At 51.1% G+C, this 20,837-nt stretch overlaps 1 protein-coding gene across 12 annotated transcripts in view; it reads left to right on the top strand.

Annotated features, from left to right (window-relative positions):
* Window positions 1-20,837, top strand: part of HIVEP3 (HIVEP zinc finger 3) — a 249,858-nt gene that overhangs the window by 105,963 nt on the left and 123,058 nt on the right. For all 12 annotated transcript variants that reach the window (XR_004755872.1, XM_035345429.1, XM_035345422.1 and 9 more), the window contains one exon: window positions 18,802-18,881. The gene's annotated coding sequence lies outside the window, so the exon portion shown is untranslated. The remainder of the gene's footprint in view (window positions 1-18,801; window positions 18,882-20,837) is intronic.

The following is a 20,837-nucleotide window of genomic DNA, read 5'->3' as shown; positions in this document are numbered from 1 at the left end:
CAATGCAAAATATAATGGCTGCTTTTGAAGAAAAGGCAAGAGACGCCTTAGCTGCTCGGCCACCTTTAACCTTGTTCACTAAGAAGATCTACAGGCATCTGGGGCCTGGCAATTGCCTTTGTACCTCTGCTAAGCATTACGGCGCAATGCAGAATTAGGTATTGCTTTTTTATTTTCTCTTTTCTTCCTTTGTACAAGCTTCAGCTCTTAAAGTAAGTTTTTCCACTAGCTTCTCATTGCCAGGATGCTGCAGCTTTGGAGGTGTGACCACATGCAGTTGTAGCTGTCATGACTCTGGCTGCTGATGATAATAATTGCAATATTTGATCCTTGTGAAACTTGGGTCGTTATCTATTCCCATAGTGTTTCCTCTGGCACATAACTCTCAGGAAAATACTTTCTGGCACCGATTTCTATTAGATCGTGGAATAATTTTCCAAAGGAAGTGGCGGAAGGCCAATTGTTGATCCAATTAAAACAATGGTTAGAGATTAACCCCTTAACAGTTGCAAACCACATATGTAGTTCGTTAAGCACAGAAGAGCAAAGTATTTGAAGACACAAAGGTTAAAGCAACCTTAAACTATGGGAATCCTTTCTTCGGTAATTCTTAGGGACTTAATATGATTATTTCCCCGGTGCTCAGCTGATTCACTCTTAGTGCAAAAAGTCTCCCAAGTGCAGAGGTACTTGCCGTCTGCCTGCCCGTTACATAAGGTGCCATCTAACCTCAAATGGAAAGAGGGCTTAATAGAGATCTATTGCTATATATACATTGTTTTTAAAAAAGGAGCTGTCTTTGTGACAATGGGGCTAAGTCTAAGGCCTGATTAGATGGTTTTTGTCTCTTCCCCCCCCGTATAGGCAGGCTCTGATTACTGGGAGCGATATCTCACCGTGAATGAATGGCATAGAGGGAGCTGCAAAGACAAAGAGCTGGCTTTGTCTGCTGATGAATTAAGATAGCATGTGGGTGGCTGGGTGGCTGGTGAATAGCACAGACTTCCTTCATCCTCCTGTCACTGAGCTTTTCTTGTGTTTTCATTAAAAAAAATGGGCTTAATCCCTTGAACAATGAATTGAGAGCAAATTAGGGGGCTTAGAGAGAAAATAATGCTACATCAATATCTTAATGGTGACTAAGGCGCTGTCAAAACTCTCGAAGGAAGCGGGATCTTGGCCTTATGTTACTTTAATAAATGCAGAGAGAAAGATGCTGCTATTATGATCATCATATGCTTTCCTCCGGTTTCTCTCTCTGTCATATCCATGAACGCGCACACACAAAATCCCAGACTTGTGGGTATACTCCAGGAAATGATAAAATTTGTGTTGGATTAGTGATTCACAGCAGTCCTCTCGTGCCTTGCTGTGCCTGAGATCTCTCCCTGGGTTTTTCCAGGTGGTCCCAGCCCAGTGCCAAGTTTTTACCGCGTCCAGGGTGGCATTTCTCCACCTCCCTACTCGTACGCTGCTAAGGGGGTCACAGCCCCCCGGGGCAGCTGGGGACAGATCCAGCGCGTGCAGGCTGGGCTGGGGCACTGGGACAGGGGCTGGGGAAAGTGGTGCCCAAATCAAACAAGATCAGCTCATTCCTTCAAGGTGCAAAACAAGGGGGTGATGTAGGCATGCCGTGTGTGACCTTCATAAAGGCATTGCAAGTGTTTTCCCACATGATGTCTCCTCTGTTCAGGGCTAAAAGTCCTTATTCTTAGTCCAGCAGAGGAACATCTAATTCCACAAGGAGACCTGTGAGACGTGATGTCACAGCTTGGCCTGAAACTGGGCTCGCCATACTCACATTTTCTGTTTTTCTCAAGATTTCTCAACAGCTGCTTTTATTTGGCCTTAGGCTCTGCGCATCAAAGCCTAAGTCTGGATTTTTAGCCTGTTGGTCTCCTGGAGTCGAGGGTTTGATCGGCCGTGCGAGTTCAGCCCGTGATGTTCGTGTCTGACCTCGCTGTCGCTGCTGGAGGCTGCAGTGCTCAGTGCAAAGAGAGGTGGCAGAGCGCCTTTAGCCAAGGGGTGGAGGAGAGGTGGCCTTTCATCTGCGAGTTTACCTGGTTCTGTTTCTGTCTTGGGCCACTTCTGGTCTGGGTAGTGTGGTCTGTGATAAAGGCTGCGGTGGTTTGGAAATTTCTGAGATTCTGAGAAATGTGCACGTGTGAAGTTAGTCGTGGCCTCCCGGAGCTGTGAAGGAAAGCTTCTAAAACAATAATAAACACAAGTCGTCCAGCCCTGCATAAAACGTGCCTCTCTTTCCCCTGTGCCGGCAGCTGTCATACAGGGGCGTGCTTTGCACAGACATGGGCAAGACAGAGGTGGGCAGCCCAGTTCCCAGCCCTGGGTGCTACAGCTCCGGAGTGGAAGCCAACAAAAGCCAGCAGAGCCCATCAGTCCTGTGGCTCTTGCTGGAAGTCGTGCTTGGATTTTGTGGAGGAGAACGTGGAAGAGTTCAGATCTGGTTGAAAACCCAGCCGAACCTGGGATTTCTGCCATGTCTTGTCTTCGAAGAGAAAAGGAAAATGCTTTGCTCCATTGGGATGTCGTCTTCTGACCTGGTCTTTGCTCTAAAAGAAAGGCAGGAATTTAGCCCAAAATCACAAGCTTGAAACTGGGAAACCAACCCGAATGCTTATTTTACGCTTCCTTCTTTTTACCATGTGCTTTATAACGATATAACTAAGGGGTGATACACATACAAAGTTCTCTTTTTTGCATACCTTTACTAATCAGACCAAAAAACAAATGACTCCAGACCAAAAAGCATTACTGTGAATGTTGTGTGCCCAGTCACTGAGTGCGCTGAGTAATGTGCTGCAGTAGGCAGCTATTATCGCAGCCATTTATCTGATGCAGAAGATAATGTGTTCAGAAAAATGATGCTGGAGCTCACGAGAGTTAAGTACAGTAAGGGAAATCATTAGCCCGGGCTCTCCGAGTGGCGATTAAACCCACCAAACCCTCAGATTTCCACCAAGATCTGCGGGGCCCCTTCAGTATCGTCAGAGCAGCTTTCTGTCCTGTGCAACGGGGTCAGGCCTTTCAGGGTCCTCTGTGAGATCCCGTGGGCCTCACCCCCCTGTTCCCGTTATTAAAGGTCATACCAAGGCCATCCCCGACAATCGTCTGCCCCGTGCCTGTGGCTGAGAGGACGGAGTTAAAACCAAGTATGAACGTGAGTTCTGGCCACAGTCGTGGCAGGAACTTCTCTTCTGTCTGGAGCTTCAGTTACTGGACTTGTGCAAAAGCAAACGGGAGTCGGGGCGCCGTTTGGGCTGCGCCGGCTGCATGGCACATGAACGACGGCTGCAGGCTCAGCGTCGGGGAACGTGCACGCACGTGCTCGCAGTTCTGCTATTGCATATTTTTACAGGGACATTACAGGAATTATTCGCCATATTTTCCCGTCTCAGGTTCTCTAGAGAAGAAAAAATAAAAAAATGAAATAAGAAAACAAAAGCTTTTCTCAGCCCGCCTTGACTGAATCCGTGCTGTTTGCGTGTTGTGGGTAACAAACAGTTCAGTAGAAGAGACCGTAAAAGGGCTTAATAGAAAAAGTCTTCTGTGATGCTGAACGTGGACCTGCCCTTTGGACTGGAAACACTCCACGCAGAGCTCAGCAGCTCCACGCTCGTCTCCAGCAACAGCAGCTTCTGATGTTTTACAGCCTGCATGTTTGTAAAGCAAAGTGGAAGCAAAGCAAGCAACGTTTTGACAACCCTTCCTGACTAAACCTGAACTTGATTTTATTTTTGATTGTTCTCTAAGCTGAGAATCAGTTTTCTCCTCTGCCCAGTTGAAACCACAAGCTAGATGAAGGATTTAGAAATGGACTTTAAGGCGAACTTATTAAGATGCAAGAAGAAAAAACTCAAGCTTAATGTTCGTATCTCAGGAGTACGCAGTTAGAACAAAAAAAAATCGTTTTCTCCTTGCAAACTTTGCAGATTTTCTCGGCAGCCCTCAGCAAAGGGATTTTATTCCCACATCATGGAGCACTCATTACGTTATCTGCTGGAAAAAAGCCTCTCATCTGCATGTCGCTTCTGCTGAGCGGCAGCGTCTGTCCCTGCCGCTGGAGCCGGCAGACGCGTTGTCGAGTCAAAACGTTCTTCTGAGCTGATGCAGGCTTCAAAAGCAGAGCCCGGGCGTTTCGTTACTTCCCCCGCCGCGGAGCATGCCGCGGCACTTTCCTTTCCCGCAGAACCGCGTCCCGTAACACAGCGGGACCAAGTCCTGCGCGTACGCCGGGAGGCGGGGTGGGAATGAGAAGCGCTTGATGGAAGCGCGCTGAATTAGTGCCGCCATGAAGCCTGGGGCTGGCTGCCAAGGAATTTTGGGGTGGTTTGAATTTATTCCTGCTGTGCCACAGAGAACGCTCGGCCTCGCTCACGAAGCTCGATTCTCGGCTGCAGCAAAACCCCACAAATGGGTAAACCAGGGTGAGCTGCGGGCGCCTTCGTGCTCTTCCAGGTGCATCAGCCCCAAAAGCTGGGCGAGTTTGCCGGTTTCTTGGACTTCCTCGTCTGGTAAAGTCATGTCCTGTTTCTCTCCGGGGTGAAATGGAGTTTGAGCCTGCACTGCAAGTGTAAGGAAAAACATTTGTGGGGGCAGCGAGCATGAATTCTCCAGTGTGCTGCTCTTGCATGATGAAAAGAATATCAGGCGATTAACTAGCACATGGGAGCTGATGCACTGTTGGCTAGACAACTGGTGCTGATTCATTAGACTCTAATTACAAGTTATTTTTACCCATCCTCCCATCCCTACAAAGGGCTGCTCGGAAGGCAGCGCTGAAAGTCCTCCTTCATCCAGGCTTTGATAAAAGTCCGAAGGAAGCCTGCCGGTCCTTCTTCGTGTTTAGTTTTTGGAAGAAACACAAACCCCGGGCACGTGGCGGGGGCACCGCAGCGCTACGGAGAGCAGCTTGTTGGGCTCCGCGCTGCGAGGGCCGGGAGCGGCGCTGGCAGCGTGCGCGGTGCCGAGGGAAGGTCCAGGTTCCCTTCGGAGCAGATTGCGCACTGCGTGCACGGTCCCGGCTCTCCGCTTTTCCTTTCAGGACGCTTCACGTGTGGCACCTGTACTGGTAGAGGACGGGATTTATGAGCTGCCTCCCTGTCCCTTTGACTTTATTACCTGTCTCATGCAGCAGGTATAATTAAGAGGGGGTCAGTACCCAGTGACACATGGCTGTCCTCTTTATAGCAGTGTGCACTTAAATTCCTTGTTAGTGTCCCTGCTCTCGAGGGCCAGGCTGCTTTCTGAAGCAGACCTTTGTATTTTCCTCTGTACGTAGTTCAATATTCTTTCGCTGCCTGCTGTCTCTAGTGGTAAATTGCCCAGGTAAAAAATCCTACAGCTTTTGGTAGGGAAGATGCCTGAACATCAGGTTTCCAAAAAAAAGAGCAAACGTTGTTTGCTTTTCTGTGCTTAGCCTTTCCCTCCAGACTGAGGTCTGAGGACTGTGGGGGGAGTCGATCCGGGTCCTGAGCCATATCGGTGCGGGGAGCACGTCCAACGCGCTCCCACAGAGCTGTGCTGGACGTATGCTGATCTATGGTCGGTGCCGTCCGTGACTGCTGGCTCTCATCAGGAGCTCTGAAGTTCAGGTAGGAGCGAAAGGTAGAAAGTGTGGCAAGAGCTATTTTCCTGCCCAAGGAATGGGTCTGTTGGGAAACCTGCCTTGGTGAGATGGCTTGGAGCCGTCTGTGAAGTGGTTGTGAGTGCTTCAAGTCCAGCATCAACCGGAGCAGTGAGGGTTGTTGTGCGGCACAGGGACTCCTTCCTTGCTGACTTCCATGTCTCAAGAAGTCAGAAAACCCGCACGGAGCAGGGAAGAGCTGGCTGCCCTGACGTGTGCCCCCCTGAGCCCAGAGTGCCCCGGGTGAGGCAGATGAGGGTGAGCACGACAGCTTCACGTGGCGGAGGAAGCCTCCCGGTCTGGGGTGGTTCTTACTCTGCAGGCTGTAGTTCATAGGTGATACCTGTGCCCTGCCAAGTTTCCTCAAACTTTTGTCGAAGGCAGGAGGGGTGTGGGCAATTTGTGACATCAGTGAACCCCATCTGGAAAGGGCTCCCCCCTCCTCTCCACTTTTTCCTCTCTTTTTTTGCTCTGTGGGAGAGCCGGGTCTGCGGGCAGAGGGCAGAGCAGGGCCTGGAGGCTCAGCACAGACTGAGAATGTGCACGCTTCTTGCTTGGGGTTGATAGGAAATTGAGAGCAAACCTCCCAGCCCCATTAAGTAGTTCTGCAGAGAAGGCATGGTGCAGGCTTTTTATTACCTTCTGGAAGAGCACAGCCAGACATTTGGCAAGAGGTTCCAGAAAATCACTGGATAAATGCAGACTGCAGGTACTGCGTTAAAACCCTCGGTTCTCTGGTTCCCCCAACCTTCAGGAAAGGTCTTTCAGCTGAAATAACCACCAGTTATTCTGCCCTCTGTACAAGTAACGGGGCTCCCTGGAGTGGCTTCTGCAAGCTTTTGGTGCAGAGAACGTCTCCGTTTGTGCCCGTTTGATGCAGTCGACCACTTTTGGTGTGCTGAAGGTTACGAAGGAGGAGACCAAGAGCCCTCTCCTGGCACAGACCGAAAGGGCAGCTGGAAAAGCAGCACGGGCTGGTGGACTCCAGCGGGCAGGTGAAAGGAAGAGGTGAACGCCGGAGCAGGGCTGACGGGCAAGCCACGTGCTTTATTTATAGCCCGTGTATAAATACGCTCCGGGCATAAATCCAGAGAGCGTGTTTTGGGCAGGCCCCGCTGCAGGTGTGGGACGTGGAGGGCGGCTTGGAGCCGCGGCTCCCTGCGGGCTGCCCCTGCCCGGCCACGCATGGGCGGCGAGAGCGGGCTGGGGGAACGCGGCCGGCCCCAGCCTGGCGAGCCGTCAAGAGACCTGGAGGCATTAGCATGAACAGCTCAGCAAAGAGGAGCTTGGGGAAGGCGCCCTGGCAGCGCTGCCGGACGTCCTTCCAGACGTGAGTGGCAGCTTCGGGGCAGGCAATGTGAGGTTGGTCCTTATGGCCCGAACGCAGCCCCACGGAGACCTGCAAACGGAGCCAGTCGCTGAGCAATTCCCATCTCGCAGGTGTCGGTGCCGAGCAAACACAGGCGGCAGTGACCTGGGACTCTGCCCTGCTCTCCTTTGAACAACGCTTCTAGCATTTTCCTGTAGCTTCAGGATACCTGTAAGCTACAGCTACAAAGCACGGGGACAAGCTCAGGGCTGTGCTGTCGGGTTTGAGTGCCGGTAGCACTTCTTATCAGGGCTTATCAGAGCTCAGTAACATCTCAGCACTCCTGCTGGGATCCCGCATCTTCCATGGCAACAGTTTGCATGCTGCGTGCTTGTCAAGCCGTGCACGTGTCGCTTTTGCTCTGGAAGCCCCAGGTTACCGTGGGCTGTCTGTGGCAGGCTCCCACAGAGGGTTGTCCCAAGGATGCTGCGTGGCTGTGGTGCTTTGAGCCAGCTGTTGGGACCACCTGGGTCACTGGATCTGGCCAGTAGTATATCTGTGCCATCTACAGACACTGCCTGAGGTTGAGACCTGGCATGATCGCTGCAGTTCCAGGTACGGCTAGATTCAGGTATCGCCCTCAGATCCAACACAACTAACTGATAGTTAGCCCCTAGGTTTACAGAACCACAGAATTTAGTTATGATCCGTGTCGAATGAGCTCTGCTCTTCCTTACAGCCTGCGCTGTAACTCTCCTTTAAATGGAAATGAGCACGAAGGTGTTCATAAATTAAGTTTTCCCATTTGGAAAGCAACCCAAGGGCCTTTGCTCGCTCAGTGCTGGGGGACCCTCAGCCTGCCTGACAATTTAGCAGGCTCGTGGGTGTGCAGAGCCGGGACAGGAGCAGCAGAAGCCCTCGTCCACCTCCACAACGGGACAAGCATCTGCGAGCCACCCGTTGGCACTGCAGCGGGTCTGGTGGTGGGACACGGCTGAGCATCCCTTTCTCTTGGGCCACACAGGAGTCGGGGCAGGAGGTCTGAGCCCATCTCCCAAGTACACCTTCCCTCCCACCACCCGAAAGGAGGCTGGAAGGAGAGGAGCACGTGTTGTCTGTGCAGAGCTGGTAGCCTCGGCTGCCTTCCGCAGAGATAAAACCTGACCCCCGGGTCTCCCTTGCTGCTCAAATCTCCAACACGTGCTTGTGCGGCTGCCAGCTCTCCTCCCTCCTCCCTCCCCAGCGATACAGAAGTGTGCAAGCACAGAGGTCCTGGAAAATGTGAGGTAGCGCGAAGGAAAATGAATGTGTTGTCAAAGTAAATAAACAAACCGGGATGGATGCTCTCCTGATGGCCAGGAGTGCTGGGAGACGGCCAGAGCTGCCCCTGCAAGGGCTCCAGCCGCATAGTTCGGGTCTGATGTGTTGCACGGGCTCTGGGTTCGTGCTGGCACACAGACCGTGCGCTGTGAGTGTTAGGTTACAAATTGTCATACAGTTTTGGTGAAGGCCACGCATATTACAGGCGTCTGTGTTACATTATTATCCCTCCAGATCCTATAGGCATTCTTCAGTGCTCCTTTGGGGCATCATCTGTGCTGCTAGTTCCCATAACAACTTGTGAATTCATCATTCCAAAGGAAAAAAAAAAAAATCAGCCCAAATTCTCTTGTCTTTTGTCAGCTACTGAAGCATTCGGATCCCTGGCAGCCTGCCGCTCCTTTTCTCCTCCTCTTTTTCTTGTTTTTCATGAAAAGAAATCCAGACATGTACTTAGGAGGGTCATTACAATTATTTATAAGGGAAAAAGAGTTTTACCTATGCAACGTTACAGATGCTGGGCCTTGGTAAACATTTCAAGTCGAAACACTGGTAGATTAGAAGATTTTTATGTATCGGGTGCTGATTGAGTTGATGTATTAGTCTCTTTAGCATCTCTCTGACAGGTCTATTTAGAGCTTCCTTTTCGTCTGGCCTTCCTCAGGCAATGACACTCATTACTCTCTGCCTGTCAGTCAAAAGGAGTTATAATAGAGCTTAAATGGGTCTCCTGACACGATGCCCTTGTAGCAGTAAGGGAGCGATAAATACAGCGCAGCTCTGCTACCTGCCAGCGCCCTGGGGCAGAGGGGGGCTTCCCGGGGTGCAGAGGGGAGCTGGGGAGGAACTGGAGGCTTTTGAGAGGTTCTGGAGCAAGCTGATCTGGTGGGAGGTGTCCCTGCCCGGGGGGGGTCACAGCCAGGTGGTTTTTAAGGTCTCTTCCGTCCTGAGCTGTTCTGGGAAGACCGATCTTCTCCCAACCACCAAGACAAGGAAAATCACCGCTGCGATGAGCTGACATGGGTATGTTGAGAGCAGGGAGAAAATGACTGAAAACAAAAATACTGAAAAGCAGTAACTGAGCACGGGGATCAGACTGACACAGGGCGGGACAGACAGAGAGGGTTTTGAAGTGTGAAACACTCCAGCATCCTCGGGGTTCATTTGTGAACCATCAGCATGGAATAAATAGTATTTGCTCAACTGTTTAGAGATGAATGCAAGTTAATTTCTGCTCCTGTTTACTTTCATAAAGGTTTCTTTGCCCAGCTGTTTATCAGGCTGCAGTGTCTGTCCCAGGCAGGTGTTGAATTTGAGCTCCCCCGGGTCTGCCTGCCTCCTTGGGATAAGGCTGCTGAGGACTGGGCTCCTCAGGGTGTCTCTTCCCCTCCTTGCTGAGGGTTTCCCTCCAGGACAGGGAGCTGCTCCTCGGGCTCTGGTGTCCCTTCTGGCCCACAGCATCCCCCCTCCAACCCCAAGCCCCTCTGCCCTCCTGCCTGCTCAGGCAGCGTCCCCCTTTGTGTGCTCCCAGCCTACTCGTCTCCACTTCCTAAAGACTAACATCAGGACATCGGGGTTTGCTTCTGTTTTTGTCCCTTTTTTTACCCCCTGCAAAGAAGCCAAAGGGCGCTGGCTTTACCTATGTTGTCACCATCATGTCCTGCACTGCTACTGAAGGGTCATCCTGCTCCAGGTGCGCCCCCGTTTGCCGCTGCTTTTCCCCATGTTTCAAGAAACAACGCACGAAAACGTGGTGAAAACCGCCCTAAGTTTAGACATGCAGCTGCTTCGTAACACCAGCCGTGGCTTTGAAGCTATAGGTAGAGAAATTCTGTAAGTGTCGGCACCCGAGGAACAGGACTTGTGTCATGCTCTTGGTCACATCTCCGCATCTGCGCTCGCGCAGCCAGGCTGCTACAGACTACGGAGGTTAGGGACAGCATCTGAGCTCTGGGCCGTTGTTTTGCTACATGAGTGGCCGTGCTAGACCCGTGCAGGGGTCAGTCTGAGGGGTTAAAGACTTGGCAGGGAAAACGCCCGAGGACCACGTAGCCGCGCAGCTGGCGGTCACTGGCGGTCCTCTCCCTGACCAGCCCCGGGTTTGGTGCTTTTAAGGACAACGAACTGTGGCTGGGGAGGAGAACTGTTCCCGTCTGAACTGCATTATCTGATGATTTAAGTGCGATTGCATGAAGAGAACATGAAGATATCCTAGATAATAGGTCAGCCTTGTCTGATAGCACATAGTGCTAGCTTTGGTCTCTTGGCTTGCTCCACCCGGTTCCCTGGCCATCCAGGAACACAGCGAGGCAGACGTCCTGTAAAACTTGCACAAACTTAATAATAAAAAAGAAAAGGAAAAAAGAAAGAAGGAAAATTGAAATTAAAAAAAAGGTACCTCTTCATCTGAATAAAACCCTGCTCATGCACACAATGGAACAAATTAAGCTTGTAGAGCCAGCTGTAATTTTGGCATTTCTCAACTTTGCAAATAAACATTCTTTAATTAAAGCCTGTCTCTCGCTTCCGATGATTTTAAGAAAGAGCAAACAGAAGCAGGGCTGCAGGAGCGGGAACCTGCCCTTCCCTCACTGCCGCTGCACCACTAACTGGTTGCACCAGCGGGTCCCCTCCGCCTGAACTGGTCTTTCTGGGAGCAGTTTACAGGGGAACGCGGGTCAGATGTGCTAATGAGCTTAAACAGCTCATTCCCAGCACACCAGTTAAAAAAAAAATAAAAATAAAAAAATCAGAACTCCTCTGGGAGAGGTGGTCCAGCAGGGAGGGTAGCACAGCCTGTGACAAGCAGGATGTGTCTGGCGGGGGAGATTTGCCAGACTGAGTCAGCCCTGGGTTCTGTTCCCAGCTGTGCTTATGCAACTTCTCCACTATCTTATTTGTACGAGTTTTGAATTATATTTGCCTGGCTCTTAAGATCAATAGGAGCCATTGCTCCGGCTTACAACCACCAGAAACCGTGGCATTGTCACGGGCCGCTTTCGGAGCACGTTATCAGCATGCTCCTACAGCCCAGCGCTCCTTTCCCGAGGGGCAGCGGCGATCCTGGGCAGGGGCACCCCAACCGGGTGCAGGGGCTGCGGGGAGGGATTCGGTGCCCAGCATTCAGAGCAGCGGAGGGACCGGAGACTTTGGCCCCAAGTAAGTGCAGATGACGACTTTCAGGTGTGTGTAACTTGGCGAAGCAGAGTGAGCGTTCGTGGGAGCTGTAAAGATCTCCTTCCCAGTGCAGGACTTGTGCCATGACGAATTTCCAGTTGGAGGGGGGAAAGCTAAGAGGGCTCTTCAGAGAAGCGGTTGGACAGCACGATTACTTTTACGTGGAGTAAGGCATTTTATTTCTCATTTGCTTTTTGACACTGCTGCTGAAATTATTGTTCCGGTAGGACCGAGTTGATCCGTACTAATTTAAGTGTCTAAAGTAAAGTTACAAATGAGCTGTGTTTCCATGAGTAAGGTTCGCAGTCATCGTTGCAAGGTTTATTTCATGGCAGTGAAGTCATTACCAGTAAGCAACTGGCGTACTTTGAAGACAATGACATTATTTAATGATGATAATGAAATAAAAAGGAGTTTCTCTAGCAGCCAGTGTAGCTGAGTTCAGCACACTAAAAGTTTTGCATTTATTTACATGCTGCAAGGGAAGCCTGTTGTTAAGAGAATAAAACAGTGAGGGCGGACTTTAAAGCGTCTCTCCACTCTCATTTGTTTGATTTACGCAACCAGTTCCCAGTGACTGGACTGGCTCTGATGGGCTGCACCTCTGTAAACCTGCCACAGTTGACTGTGATGTTTTCCTGACTGTTTTTTCCATTTCAATCGACAGCTTTAACCCCAGTCTTACCCCCTCGGCTCCAATTTAGTCTTGAGGATTGCTCGCGGGAAATTTCAATTTTAGGATTTCAAAGGTTACCCAAAGTATCAAGTTATTGGATTATATTCAGCGGGCGGATCTGGGGGTGGCGGGGAAGAAGCGTGATCAATATCTGCATCCTCTGGAGCTTTGGGAAGAAACTCTCCCAGGGAATAATTCAGCCTCTGATTTTGCAAAGTGTTTGGCACGGCTCAGTGCTGGCTGGAAGTGCTCAGCATCTCGTGGATCGCGGCGCTGGATGTGAACTTGGCTCTTTCTCTCTTTTATACGGCATTTTCAATGCTGTATATAACAAAACTGGGCTTCGGCCAGGATTTGTGACTTGGGACAGGGCGACTCCCAGCGCGAGCCAAACATCCCAGACATTACTGCCTTCACGTGCTTTGTTTTTCCCGAAGAACTGCGTATCTCTTCGCTCTTCTCCTGTTACCAACTGGCTTAGCTCAGAGGCTCTTCATGGCTCCCAGAGGTTGACTTTGGGGTTGTCGTTAGCTCGAGATGTTATTGGCAGTGGGTTACAGGAGCTGCCGCCAAGAAACATGTTTAGGCATTTGGATTGCTCTTGTAAATTTTAATTAATCACTTTGCTGCTGTATAAGGCAGCACTGTAACACATACTTAATGCTCAAGTATTCAATTTCTTACAGCAACATCGCACCGCGGGTTAAAAAATAAGGCTGTGGGGTAACAAACGTCTGCATTCATGGCAGCTTTACTTGTAAAGAGTCCTGGGAAGTGCTGCCGGTGCCTGGAGGAGCCGTGGCGCTGGGTGCGGGGGGATGCACCCGGCTGCTGGACCTCGGTTAGCGGGGTGGTGGCGGGGCCTCCGAGCAGACCTCCCTCCGCCGGTCCCTCGGGGATGCTGTCATCTCCTGGCACTCCGCAGACAGCTAGAATTACCCGCTCAGCTGTGTGCAGTAGTGCTCTGGCTGCTAACGAGAAGCTTGTGGCTGGGCGGGGGGGGTTTAGAGGGTCCAAACTCCTCGGGCGCTGCGCGATGCATTCGGTCTTCGTGCATTTTCCGTGAGGTTGAGTGTAAGCCCTTAAAAGCAGCGTCAGGCAGAAATGAGAGTCGGTGTTGTTTTGCTTCTTCGGCCACCCCCGGCACGTCCCAGAATAGCCAGGCATGACCCGTGCTGGAAATCTAAGCCAGACCCGAGCCGGTGCTGCCTCCTCGGACCCGACCCCGTCCCCTGGCTGCTGCACCGGCCACGGGGAAAGCTGCGCCTTGGCCGTGGCGCTGGCCGTCTGTCTGCATGCATGGCCACAAGTCTGCGAGCAGCCACCGCGAATGTGTGCGGGAGTTCCTACAAACAGCCCTGCAGGCACGTGTGCAGATGCTTCAGATGTGAACATCCGGGACTTTGGAGTGGGATGCCTGGGCATTCTTTACACATAGACACTTTTTTTTCCCCTCTTTTTTTCTTTTTTTCTTTTTTTTTCTTTTTTTTTTTTTCCTTGGCAAAAACATCTGTCTAAAGCCCGTGTGCCTTCTGAATGATGCTGAAACACTGTTTTGGCGTGAGCCATTGGTAAGAGGAGTTGGGTGGTGGAGAGGATTCCTGGTGCTTTTGCTCTACATAAAGATGAATTTTACAACAAAAAAGGGCTTTCTGTCCCCAAGTTTGTTAACGCAGCGCTTTGCATCAACAATAAGTGCAGCGAGTAAGTCACAGAAGAGAATGAAATGATTTGGCACTGACATTAATGCTTCATACAGCTCTGTGGGGTGGCCTAGGACCTTACAGTGTAGCAGTGAAGTTGCTAAGGGGGTGCAGGCTGTGTCCCTGGAGCAAAGGGAGAAAAAGCCCAAGCAGCAGGACAGAGGATATGAACGTCATGCCTTCAGGTTCTCTTTGCTGTCGATGACACACATGATGTTCTCGCTAGAGTAGGGATTTGCTGTAGAAGCGAACATGGATGAAGAAATCAGGAGGATTTAAAAACTAAAGGAGTGTGCTGGGGGTTGGAGCTGCTTCAACTGGGAGCAGGAGGAGGCGTGGTAGAGGGATTCGCTCCTTGTCCCGGGAGCCAGCGCTCGGCAGAGCATCACGGCGTGTTCTCCAGGGCTCTGCCCAGCTTGGTGGTGAGTGCACTAATGGGTGCTCCACCACCTTCGGCAGGAGGTGCTCCCTTCCCCTCGGGGTCTGTTCTCTCTGGCAGCGTGTTTTTGTAGTACTCAGGCTAAGCTCTTCTTTCCATAACCTACGCCATTGGCAAAGTGCCCCTTCTAGATCATTTCTTTCTGATCTGGTGTTTACACCATCGATTATTAGCAGACTTTTATTCCCTCTCACCTTATTTATTTATTTATTTACACTTCACTGAAATACAGATTTGGGTTCTTTAACCTCACTGAAGGGATCAGTGCTCCACTCACCGTGCTGCTTGCTCCTGGACTAGCGGTATTCTGACTGCATTTGCAGCCTGCATCCCTCACCCCAAGTCGGCTTCCGGACCAGGGTGGAGGTTTTTTTGTGTTAAAGCCCCGTGCAGAGGATGCTGTGGACATGCATCACCCTGAGACATTTGGCCAAAGGGATAAACACTTGTGCAAAGGGATGAAGGGGATAATTTTGCTGTTGCCTTGTTTTTGATGCTCTGTTCTGCAATACCGGAGCAGCTAGGTGCTAGCCCAAGACCCAGAAAGACATACTGAATGTATGTCATATATGTCCTTTATGTATATCCTTTTTTTTTTTTTTTAACCCAGGAAAGTAGGCTCATTACAGAGCCTACCACCAGAGGAATCGCAATGATTGTGACTTCCTGAGATTTCACCCTGCTCTTGTTTCTGCAGAGGCTGTATCAAGTCACTGCTCTTCCACTCTGTCTTTTTGCCTACTTCTGCATGGGATTTTTCTGGGGAGATCGACAGAGGCTCAGCACATCAGCTGCCTTCCAGGGGTGCAAAGCATTAGAAGGACTGACTCTTGTAGCATGGCAAGGCTGTGAAATGTTTTTTTTTTTTTTGTTTTTTTTTTTAATCAAAAACCAGACTTTGCAGCCGGCCTCATTACTCACACGCTGTCCTTATGGGACCGTGCAGCCTCGCCTGCGCGGTGCTGCTGGAGCTGCCTGCTCCCGACCACGTCCCCGAGCCTGGCACTCCAACCTCCTGATTGACATCTCCGTCTCCAGCTCTGATCTCATGTCTTGACCATCTGCTTCTTCTGGTGGTCTCCGGAGGGTCTGCCAATCAGCAAAGCAGGCTCAGAATGCACAGGCAAATGGGTTAGATTATTTTTGGACCTTCCTTGCAGCCATCTGTTTGGGAGGGAGCCATGAGCTTGTCTTACCCAGCTGGGTTAAGGTGCTGTGGCAGCCTGCAAGGGAGGAGGAAGCAAACAGGATAAAGAAAATTACCCTCTTCTTAAGGAGCCGAATCAGCTGCGAGGCGGCACTGAGCTCCCAGCCAGCAACTGGCAGCGGCAGCGCGATGCTGGGACAGCTCCCGGCTCCCGGCCCCGCTGGCTGCGGCGTTCGCGTGACACCAGGCAAGGCAGCAAGTTTGGTTCGACTTCGAAGCTGACTCCTGTTGCCCGTGACAACCTGGGTCTGAGTCTATTTTGCATGCACACACATCCACACATGCGTATGTTGCTATAACAACGGGCCAGGACTTCTCAAAAAATGTTGGACTCTGTTTTCCAGGTTGCAAAGCACCGAAGTTTCGCTGCAATCCAGGAGGCAAACAGCTGCCTTCGGGTGTATTTATTTATTTGATCTTCCTAAAAAAAGCTCCAAATCGAGTGTGCTAGGCAAAATGTCTGGGTGAATGATCTAAAGAGTCTGTAGTGCCTCACTAGGAAAAGAGAGGCACGCGAGGCTCTGTCTGCTGCTCTGGTGTTTGGAAGAACCCAGCCAGCCCTGACGCGGTGAGGTGGTAAGGGATGAAATAAAACGGCTGGTCCGGGTGTCCCCAGGGCATCGCAGTTATTTAACGCCACCGGTGAAGCCACTGGTGTCACAGGCAGCAGTAAATCCCAGATGAAGATTTTGACCTGCAGCCTCTAACCCAAACTGATGCCGTCAGCCACTGCTGAGAGCTGGGGAGGTGAGCAGCAAAAACCCAGGCTGGCCTCGGGAAGCCCTTCCCTACAGGCGTAGGCTCTAGCTGAGGAGCTAAACACTCTGCTCCGTTACCGGCTGACTGCAGCCCTCGGCCCCTAACAGAAAATGAGGAGCTTTTCATCCCGAGCTCCCCAGCCTGAATCCAACCCAAAACACAAACTGCACCGATCTTGGGGATGGGGCCGGCCCGTATCATCGGAAACCATCGTATTTTGCTCAAACTGGTGGATTCCAAGGAAAAGCCTTGGGCTGAGCTGGCTTTGAGGATGGACCTGCCCTGGAGACCCGGCTGCGGGATACCCAGGTAGTGTGAGGTTGGCCCTGCTCAGCACACGGATAGCTCTTTGCCAGGCCTGGCATTAAATCCGTACAGCTCGGCTTTCTAAACTCAGCTTTGACATACAGCTTCTTCTCCAAGGTACGAATTAGCTCATTAAACACTTTGCATAAGATACCCAGGCGCTGGCACTGAGGGAGAGGAAATCAAAGCTGCTCACGCTTTGTTCACCTGCATTCAGTGTCAGGAAACCTGCCTGAAATGATTCATCCCCAGCCGCAGGCTCCGGAGCCGTGGTTTGACTTCTCCAGAGCTGCTCCACGGCCGGGGACAGGCTGCTGAGCTGAAAGGGAGCTTTTTAGCTGCAAAAATTGTGCAAGCCAGCATGTGCTATTTCTGGAGCGGGCTGTAATGTATGCGTCTAGCCTGGCTCTCTTCAGCAACGGCCAAATGTTTTTCAAGCAGTAAAGAAGGTAAAATAGAGCAACACTGCACCAGAGCCAGATTTTCCGCGCGTTCCCCGAGCAATGCCTGCAGGGACCCACACGTGCACTCACGGCCCTGCCACTGAACGCATCGATCAGCGGCGGCATGGAGCGGGTACCCAGCCTCACTCAGTACTAGCGTGGGGTGAACGGGCTCGTTAGGGTGCTGGAAACCATCGGGGCAATGTTAGGTTGTTTCTTTGCCTGGCCTGCTCCTTGGAAGGGTGAATCTGCCCGCACAGCAGTGCTGGGGCAGGCACCGAGCAGGATGGAAGCAGGCCTGGGCCTTTGAGGTCCCTGTGGAACCTTAGGGAAATGCAGCTTTGAGAAAGGGACAGCAAAGTCCCTAAACAGAATACAGGAAAAAAAAAAAGAAAAAGGATGAAATGGATGTTTGTTTACAGCACGTGCTTCAGGGCCTAACTGATCCATGCTCGTGGGGCTGTGTAGAATCAACATTTACTCACTGCCTCTATGGGTTCTTGAACTGTTTTTGTAGCACTTTTGCATCCTTTGCCCTTGCTAAATTTGAACAATTTCGTTTTGCAAGACAGCAGCAAGATGAAGATATCCATGTTTGTTTTTTTTTTCTTTGTCTGGCATTATTAAGCAGGGTGTTTTTGATTCACCAGTGCCTTTAGCTTTTTGTTCACAATAATATGTAGTATTCTGACTGGTCGTATTCAGCCCTGTCCTCCATGGCACTTGTGTGTCTGCGTGTGCTTTCCAATAACATTGTACAGAGTCTTCTGTGCATCTGCATGCGTGTGCCAACACGTTTTCAGGAGAAGCCACTAATAAGGATGCAGATTTAAAATTATTTAATCTAATTGCTGGCAGCAGAAGGCATGGTGAGGAAGATGTTATGAAGAATTGCTGGATGGGCTAACAGTGTTAGTCCCATTAAGTCCTCAGAGTATGAACTGGCTGTGGATATTTCCTCCTGCACAACAAGAAAAATGAATTTAATCAGACAAAAGGACTAAGTTATTCTTTAGGCCTGTAATAAGAGCTAAAGACAAATAAGAGTAACTAAAGGGCAGTAAGAGTCACTTGTGCTTTAGTTCTGTTTTAAGCCAGTCTCAGATTAGTGACCACATTTTTTCCTGAGCATCTTCCCCTGACCTGCTGTGATTTTGGGATTTCTGTTCAGGCTCAGCCCTGCTGGCCCTGGGCTAGAGGGGAACCAGGGCTCCATGCCGAGAGCCACTCGCCCTGTGGCACGGCTGTGGGTCCGTGCCCACCTGCGTGCTCCAGCTCTGATGTGCTCAGGATGGGGTCTGGTTCCCTTTCGGGGTCTTTGGATTCAGAAGAGCTGCAAAGCCCATCAGCAGCCGCCCCCCTGCACCTTTCTCCATCTGGAAAGGAGTCGTTCCATGTGTAAAAAAATAAAATCCCCGCAGTGGTACTCTTCAAAAGCTGTTTCAGATGTCACATTTCTGAGGCCGGCTGCACAAGCGGCAGCTCTGCTCTGACCGTGAAGGGCAACAGGGAGCAAGCGAGGAAGGGGTCAGCCTGCTTCCCATTCGGAAATGTGCCTCCCCAGAGAAGTTCTCTTGAGGAGAGCAAAGTGAGGGGCAGCGAAATGGAAATGTCACCAAAGAGGAGTCCAAAGCGGTGGCAGAAGGGCTGGAGAAAAGGAGCGAAAGGGCGAGCAGGGAAAAGCCCTGATGTCTCCGTGGGAACAAGGGGAATAGCACACCAGTTGCTGTCACCGTTGGAGTGGACGTGTGGCCTGTGGCATGAATGTTTTACTTCAGATCACCACGTTACATCAAGGTCTCCTGTGTTTCTCCCCAGGCTCCCTCTCCCAGGTCACCACAGGAACACCTGAGCCTCCTCGAAGCTTCGGAGATGAACCTGTAGCAGCTGGCCAGCAGGTAGGAGGCTCAGCCACGGCTTCGGTGCCCGCTTCTGTGGTTCGGGAAGCGTGGGGGAGACCTCAGCCGTGTGCTGCAGGGCCCATCGCCGTGGTGTTTGGGGGTTTCAGCTGTCTGCGGGGCTTTCTGCTGGTTTTATGCCCAGGTGATGCATCAGCTTTTATTTTGAGGTGATGCAGTTGCTGGAATTTGTAATTGCAAGAGGAGATGTCTGGTGACTGACCATTTAAAAGGGTGTTCTGAGAGACAAGGGCTGATCCACGCTTTCAGTCCTTTTTTATGTATTTATTTCTGCTTACCGTGTGCCATTGGTCTTGTTTGGAGCTGCTCAGCCAGCCGAAACAGCCGGTGCTCCTGTACGGGTGCTTGCTGGAGCTGCCTGATCCCAGGAGATGCGGAGGTCACCTCTCCTGCTCCCTGGTGCTGCGGTTTTTCTGGCTCTTTAACCAGCAACTTCCTAATACAAAATATTTAGAAGCAGAGGCTGCTGTTGGCTTTTTGTGCCTTGTAGCTGAGGTACCCATGTCCTGTCCTCCCTTACCTGCTCTCCCTTGCAGCTGCACCTTGCAACTTTCGTGAAGTTCCTTCACTTACTGATGAAGACTCGCTCTTCTTCAGTCTACTGTTTGCCTAACGTTAGGGAAGTTTGTGGAAATAAAATACCATTCGTGGAGCTCTTAGAAATCCCTCCAGGAGAAGATGCTGCACTGCTGGCGTTGACACCGGCCACCAGCACGCTCATGGTGGCACCTCGCAGGGCTTGGCGTGTGTGCTGGGAGGGTGTTACGGGCTGAGAGTCACTGGGCTGGTGTGAGAGAGATGGACACAGCAAGAGAACGGTGGGAGGATGCTGCCGTGTGGCATAGCCAAGTCTTTGGGCCCAATGGCCAACATTAATGTAAGGGGGCAGATTATGCCCCCCTGGGAGCAGCAGGTAGCCTCTCTCTAGCGAGGTTCAGAGTCAGCTCCACCAGCAAAATACTTCTTGCTCCACAGCCATTGTAGCTCATTATCTCCCTGACCTTTAATTTTGCAAGAGCTTCATCAGCCTGGTCCAGCTTCTGACCTCGGTTCCTAGAGGCAGCAGGATAATGTATTCGTCTGCTGTGCTGTCTAGCCGCTTTGCACCCCTCCCTCCACCCCTCTGTCTCTGGCCTTTTTGGCAATCTGTCATTTTTTGCTTTTGGTATGGGTCCAGGAGCTGAGTAAAAAGTACTTGGGCAGCTGGAGCGAGAAACAATGGGTTTTAAATATGCTTTAACGTGTTTGTCAACAAGTGCACTTCATCGGGGTCCCTGCCCAACGCACTGACAGCAGGCAGAACTGATGAGACTCATCTGAGGTCAGAATTAATTACACTGCAGAAAGTGGTGCAAAACGGGCAATGAGGCAATGGGAAGGGTCTCCTGTCCCACCGCCCACATCTGTCCATGATGCCACGCTCATCGCTGCGGTCGCCGAGCGCCTGAGCTTGCTCTTCTCTTAGCTGTGGCAGTGAAGATGGACCAAGACCGCTAGAAGTGCTGGGAGGATTGTGTGGGCTCCATGGAGTGTCCGGGGGGGGGGTCACACTTGTAGGAAATCATCTATCAGGGAAGACCAATACAGAGAATAATCCTACTGTCTTGTCAAAATACCTAATTTCCTTCAAATATCCACAGCTTGTTGCTGGTGAAGAAAAATATTTTTGCCTTTCTATATATCTATATTATTGGGTAAAATAATCCTTTACTGCAGGTGACTTGAAGAGGGAAGCAAGCTTAGGAACATAGGGAGGGAGCAAAAGATCTGTAGTTGATGCCCATGAAACCAGCTACCTGTTAGCCCAGACGGGCAGGTTTTGAAGCCTAAAGACTCAATTTGCAGCCAGGGGAATTCTGCTCCATGGCTCAGGGCTGTGCTCCTGGTGCTTAGCGGAGCAGGGCTGGCTTCGTGATACACAGGGACACAACCAGC

This window comes from Oxyura jamaicensis, chromosome 23 (genome assembly GCF_011077185.1).
Source record: "Oxyura jamaicensis isolate SHBP4307 breed ruddy duck chromosome 23, BPBGC_Ojam_1.0, whole genome shotgun sequence".
Classification (NCBI taxonomy): domain Eukaryota; kingdom Metazoa; phylum Chordata; class Aves; order Anseriformes; family Anatidae; genus Oxyura; species Oxyura jamaicensis.
This window is presented reverse-complemented; position numbering and strand designations above follow the sequence as displayed.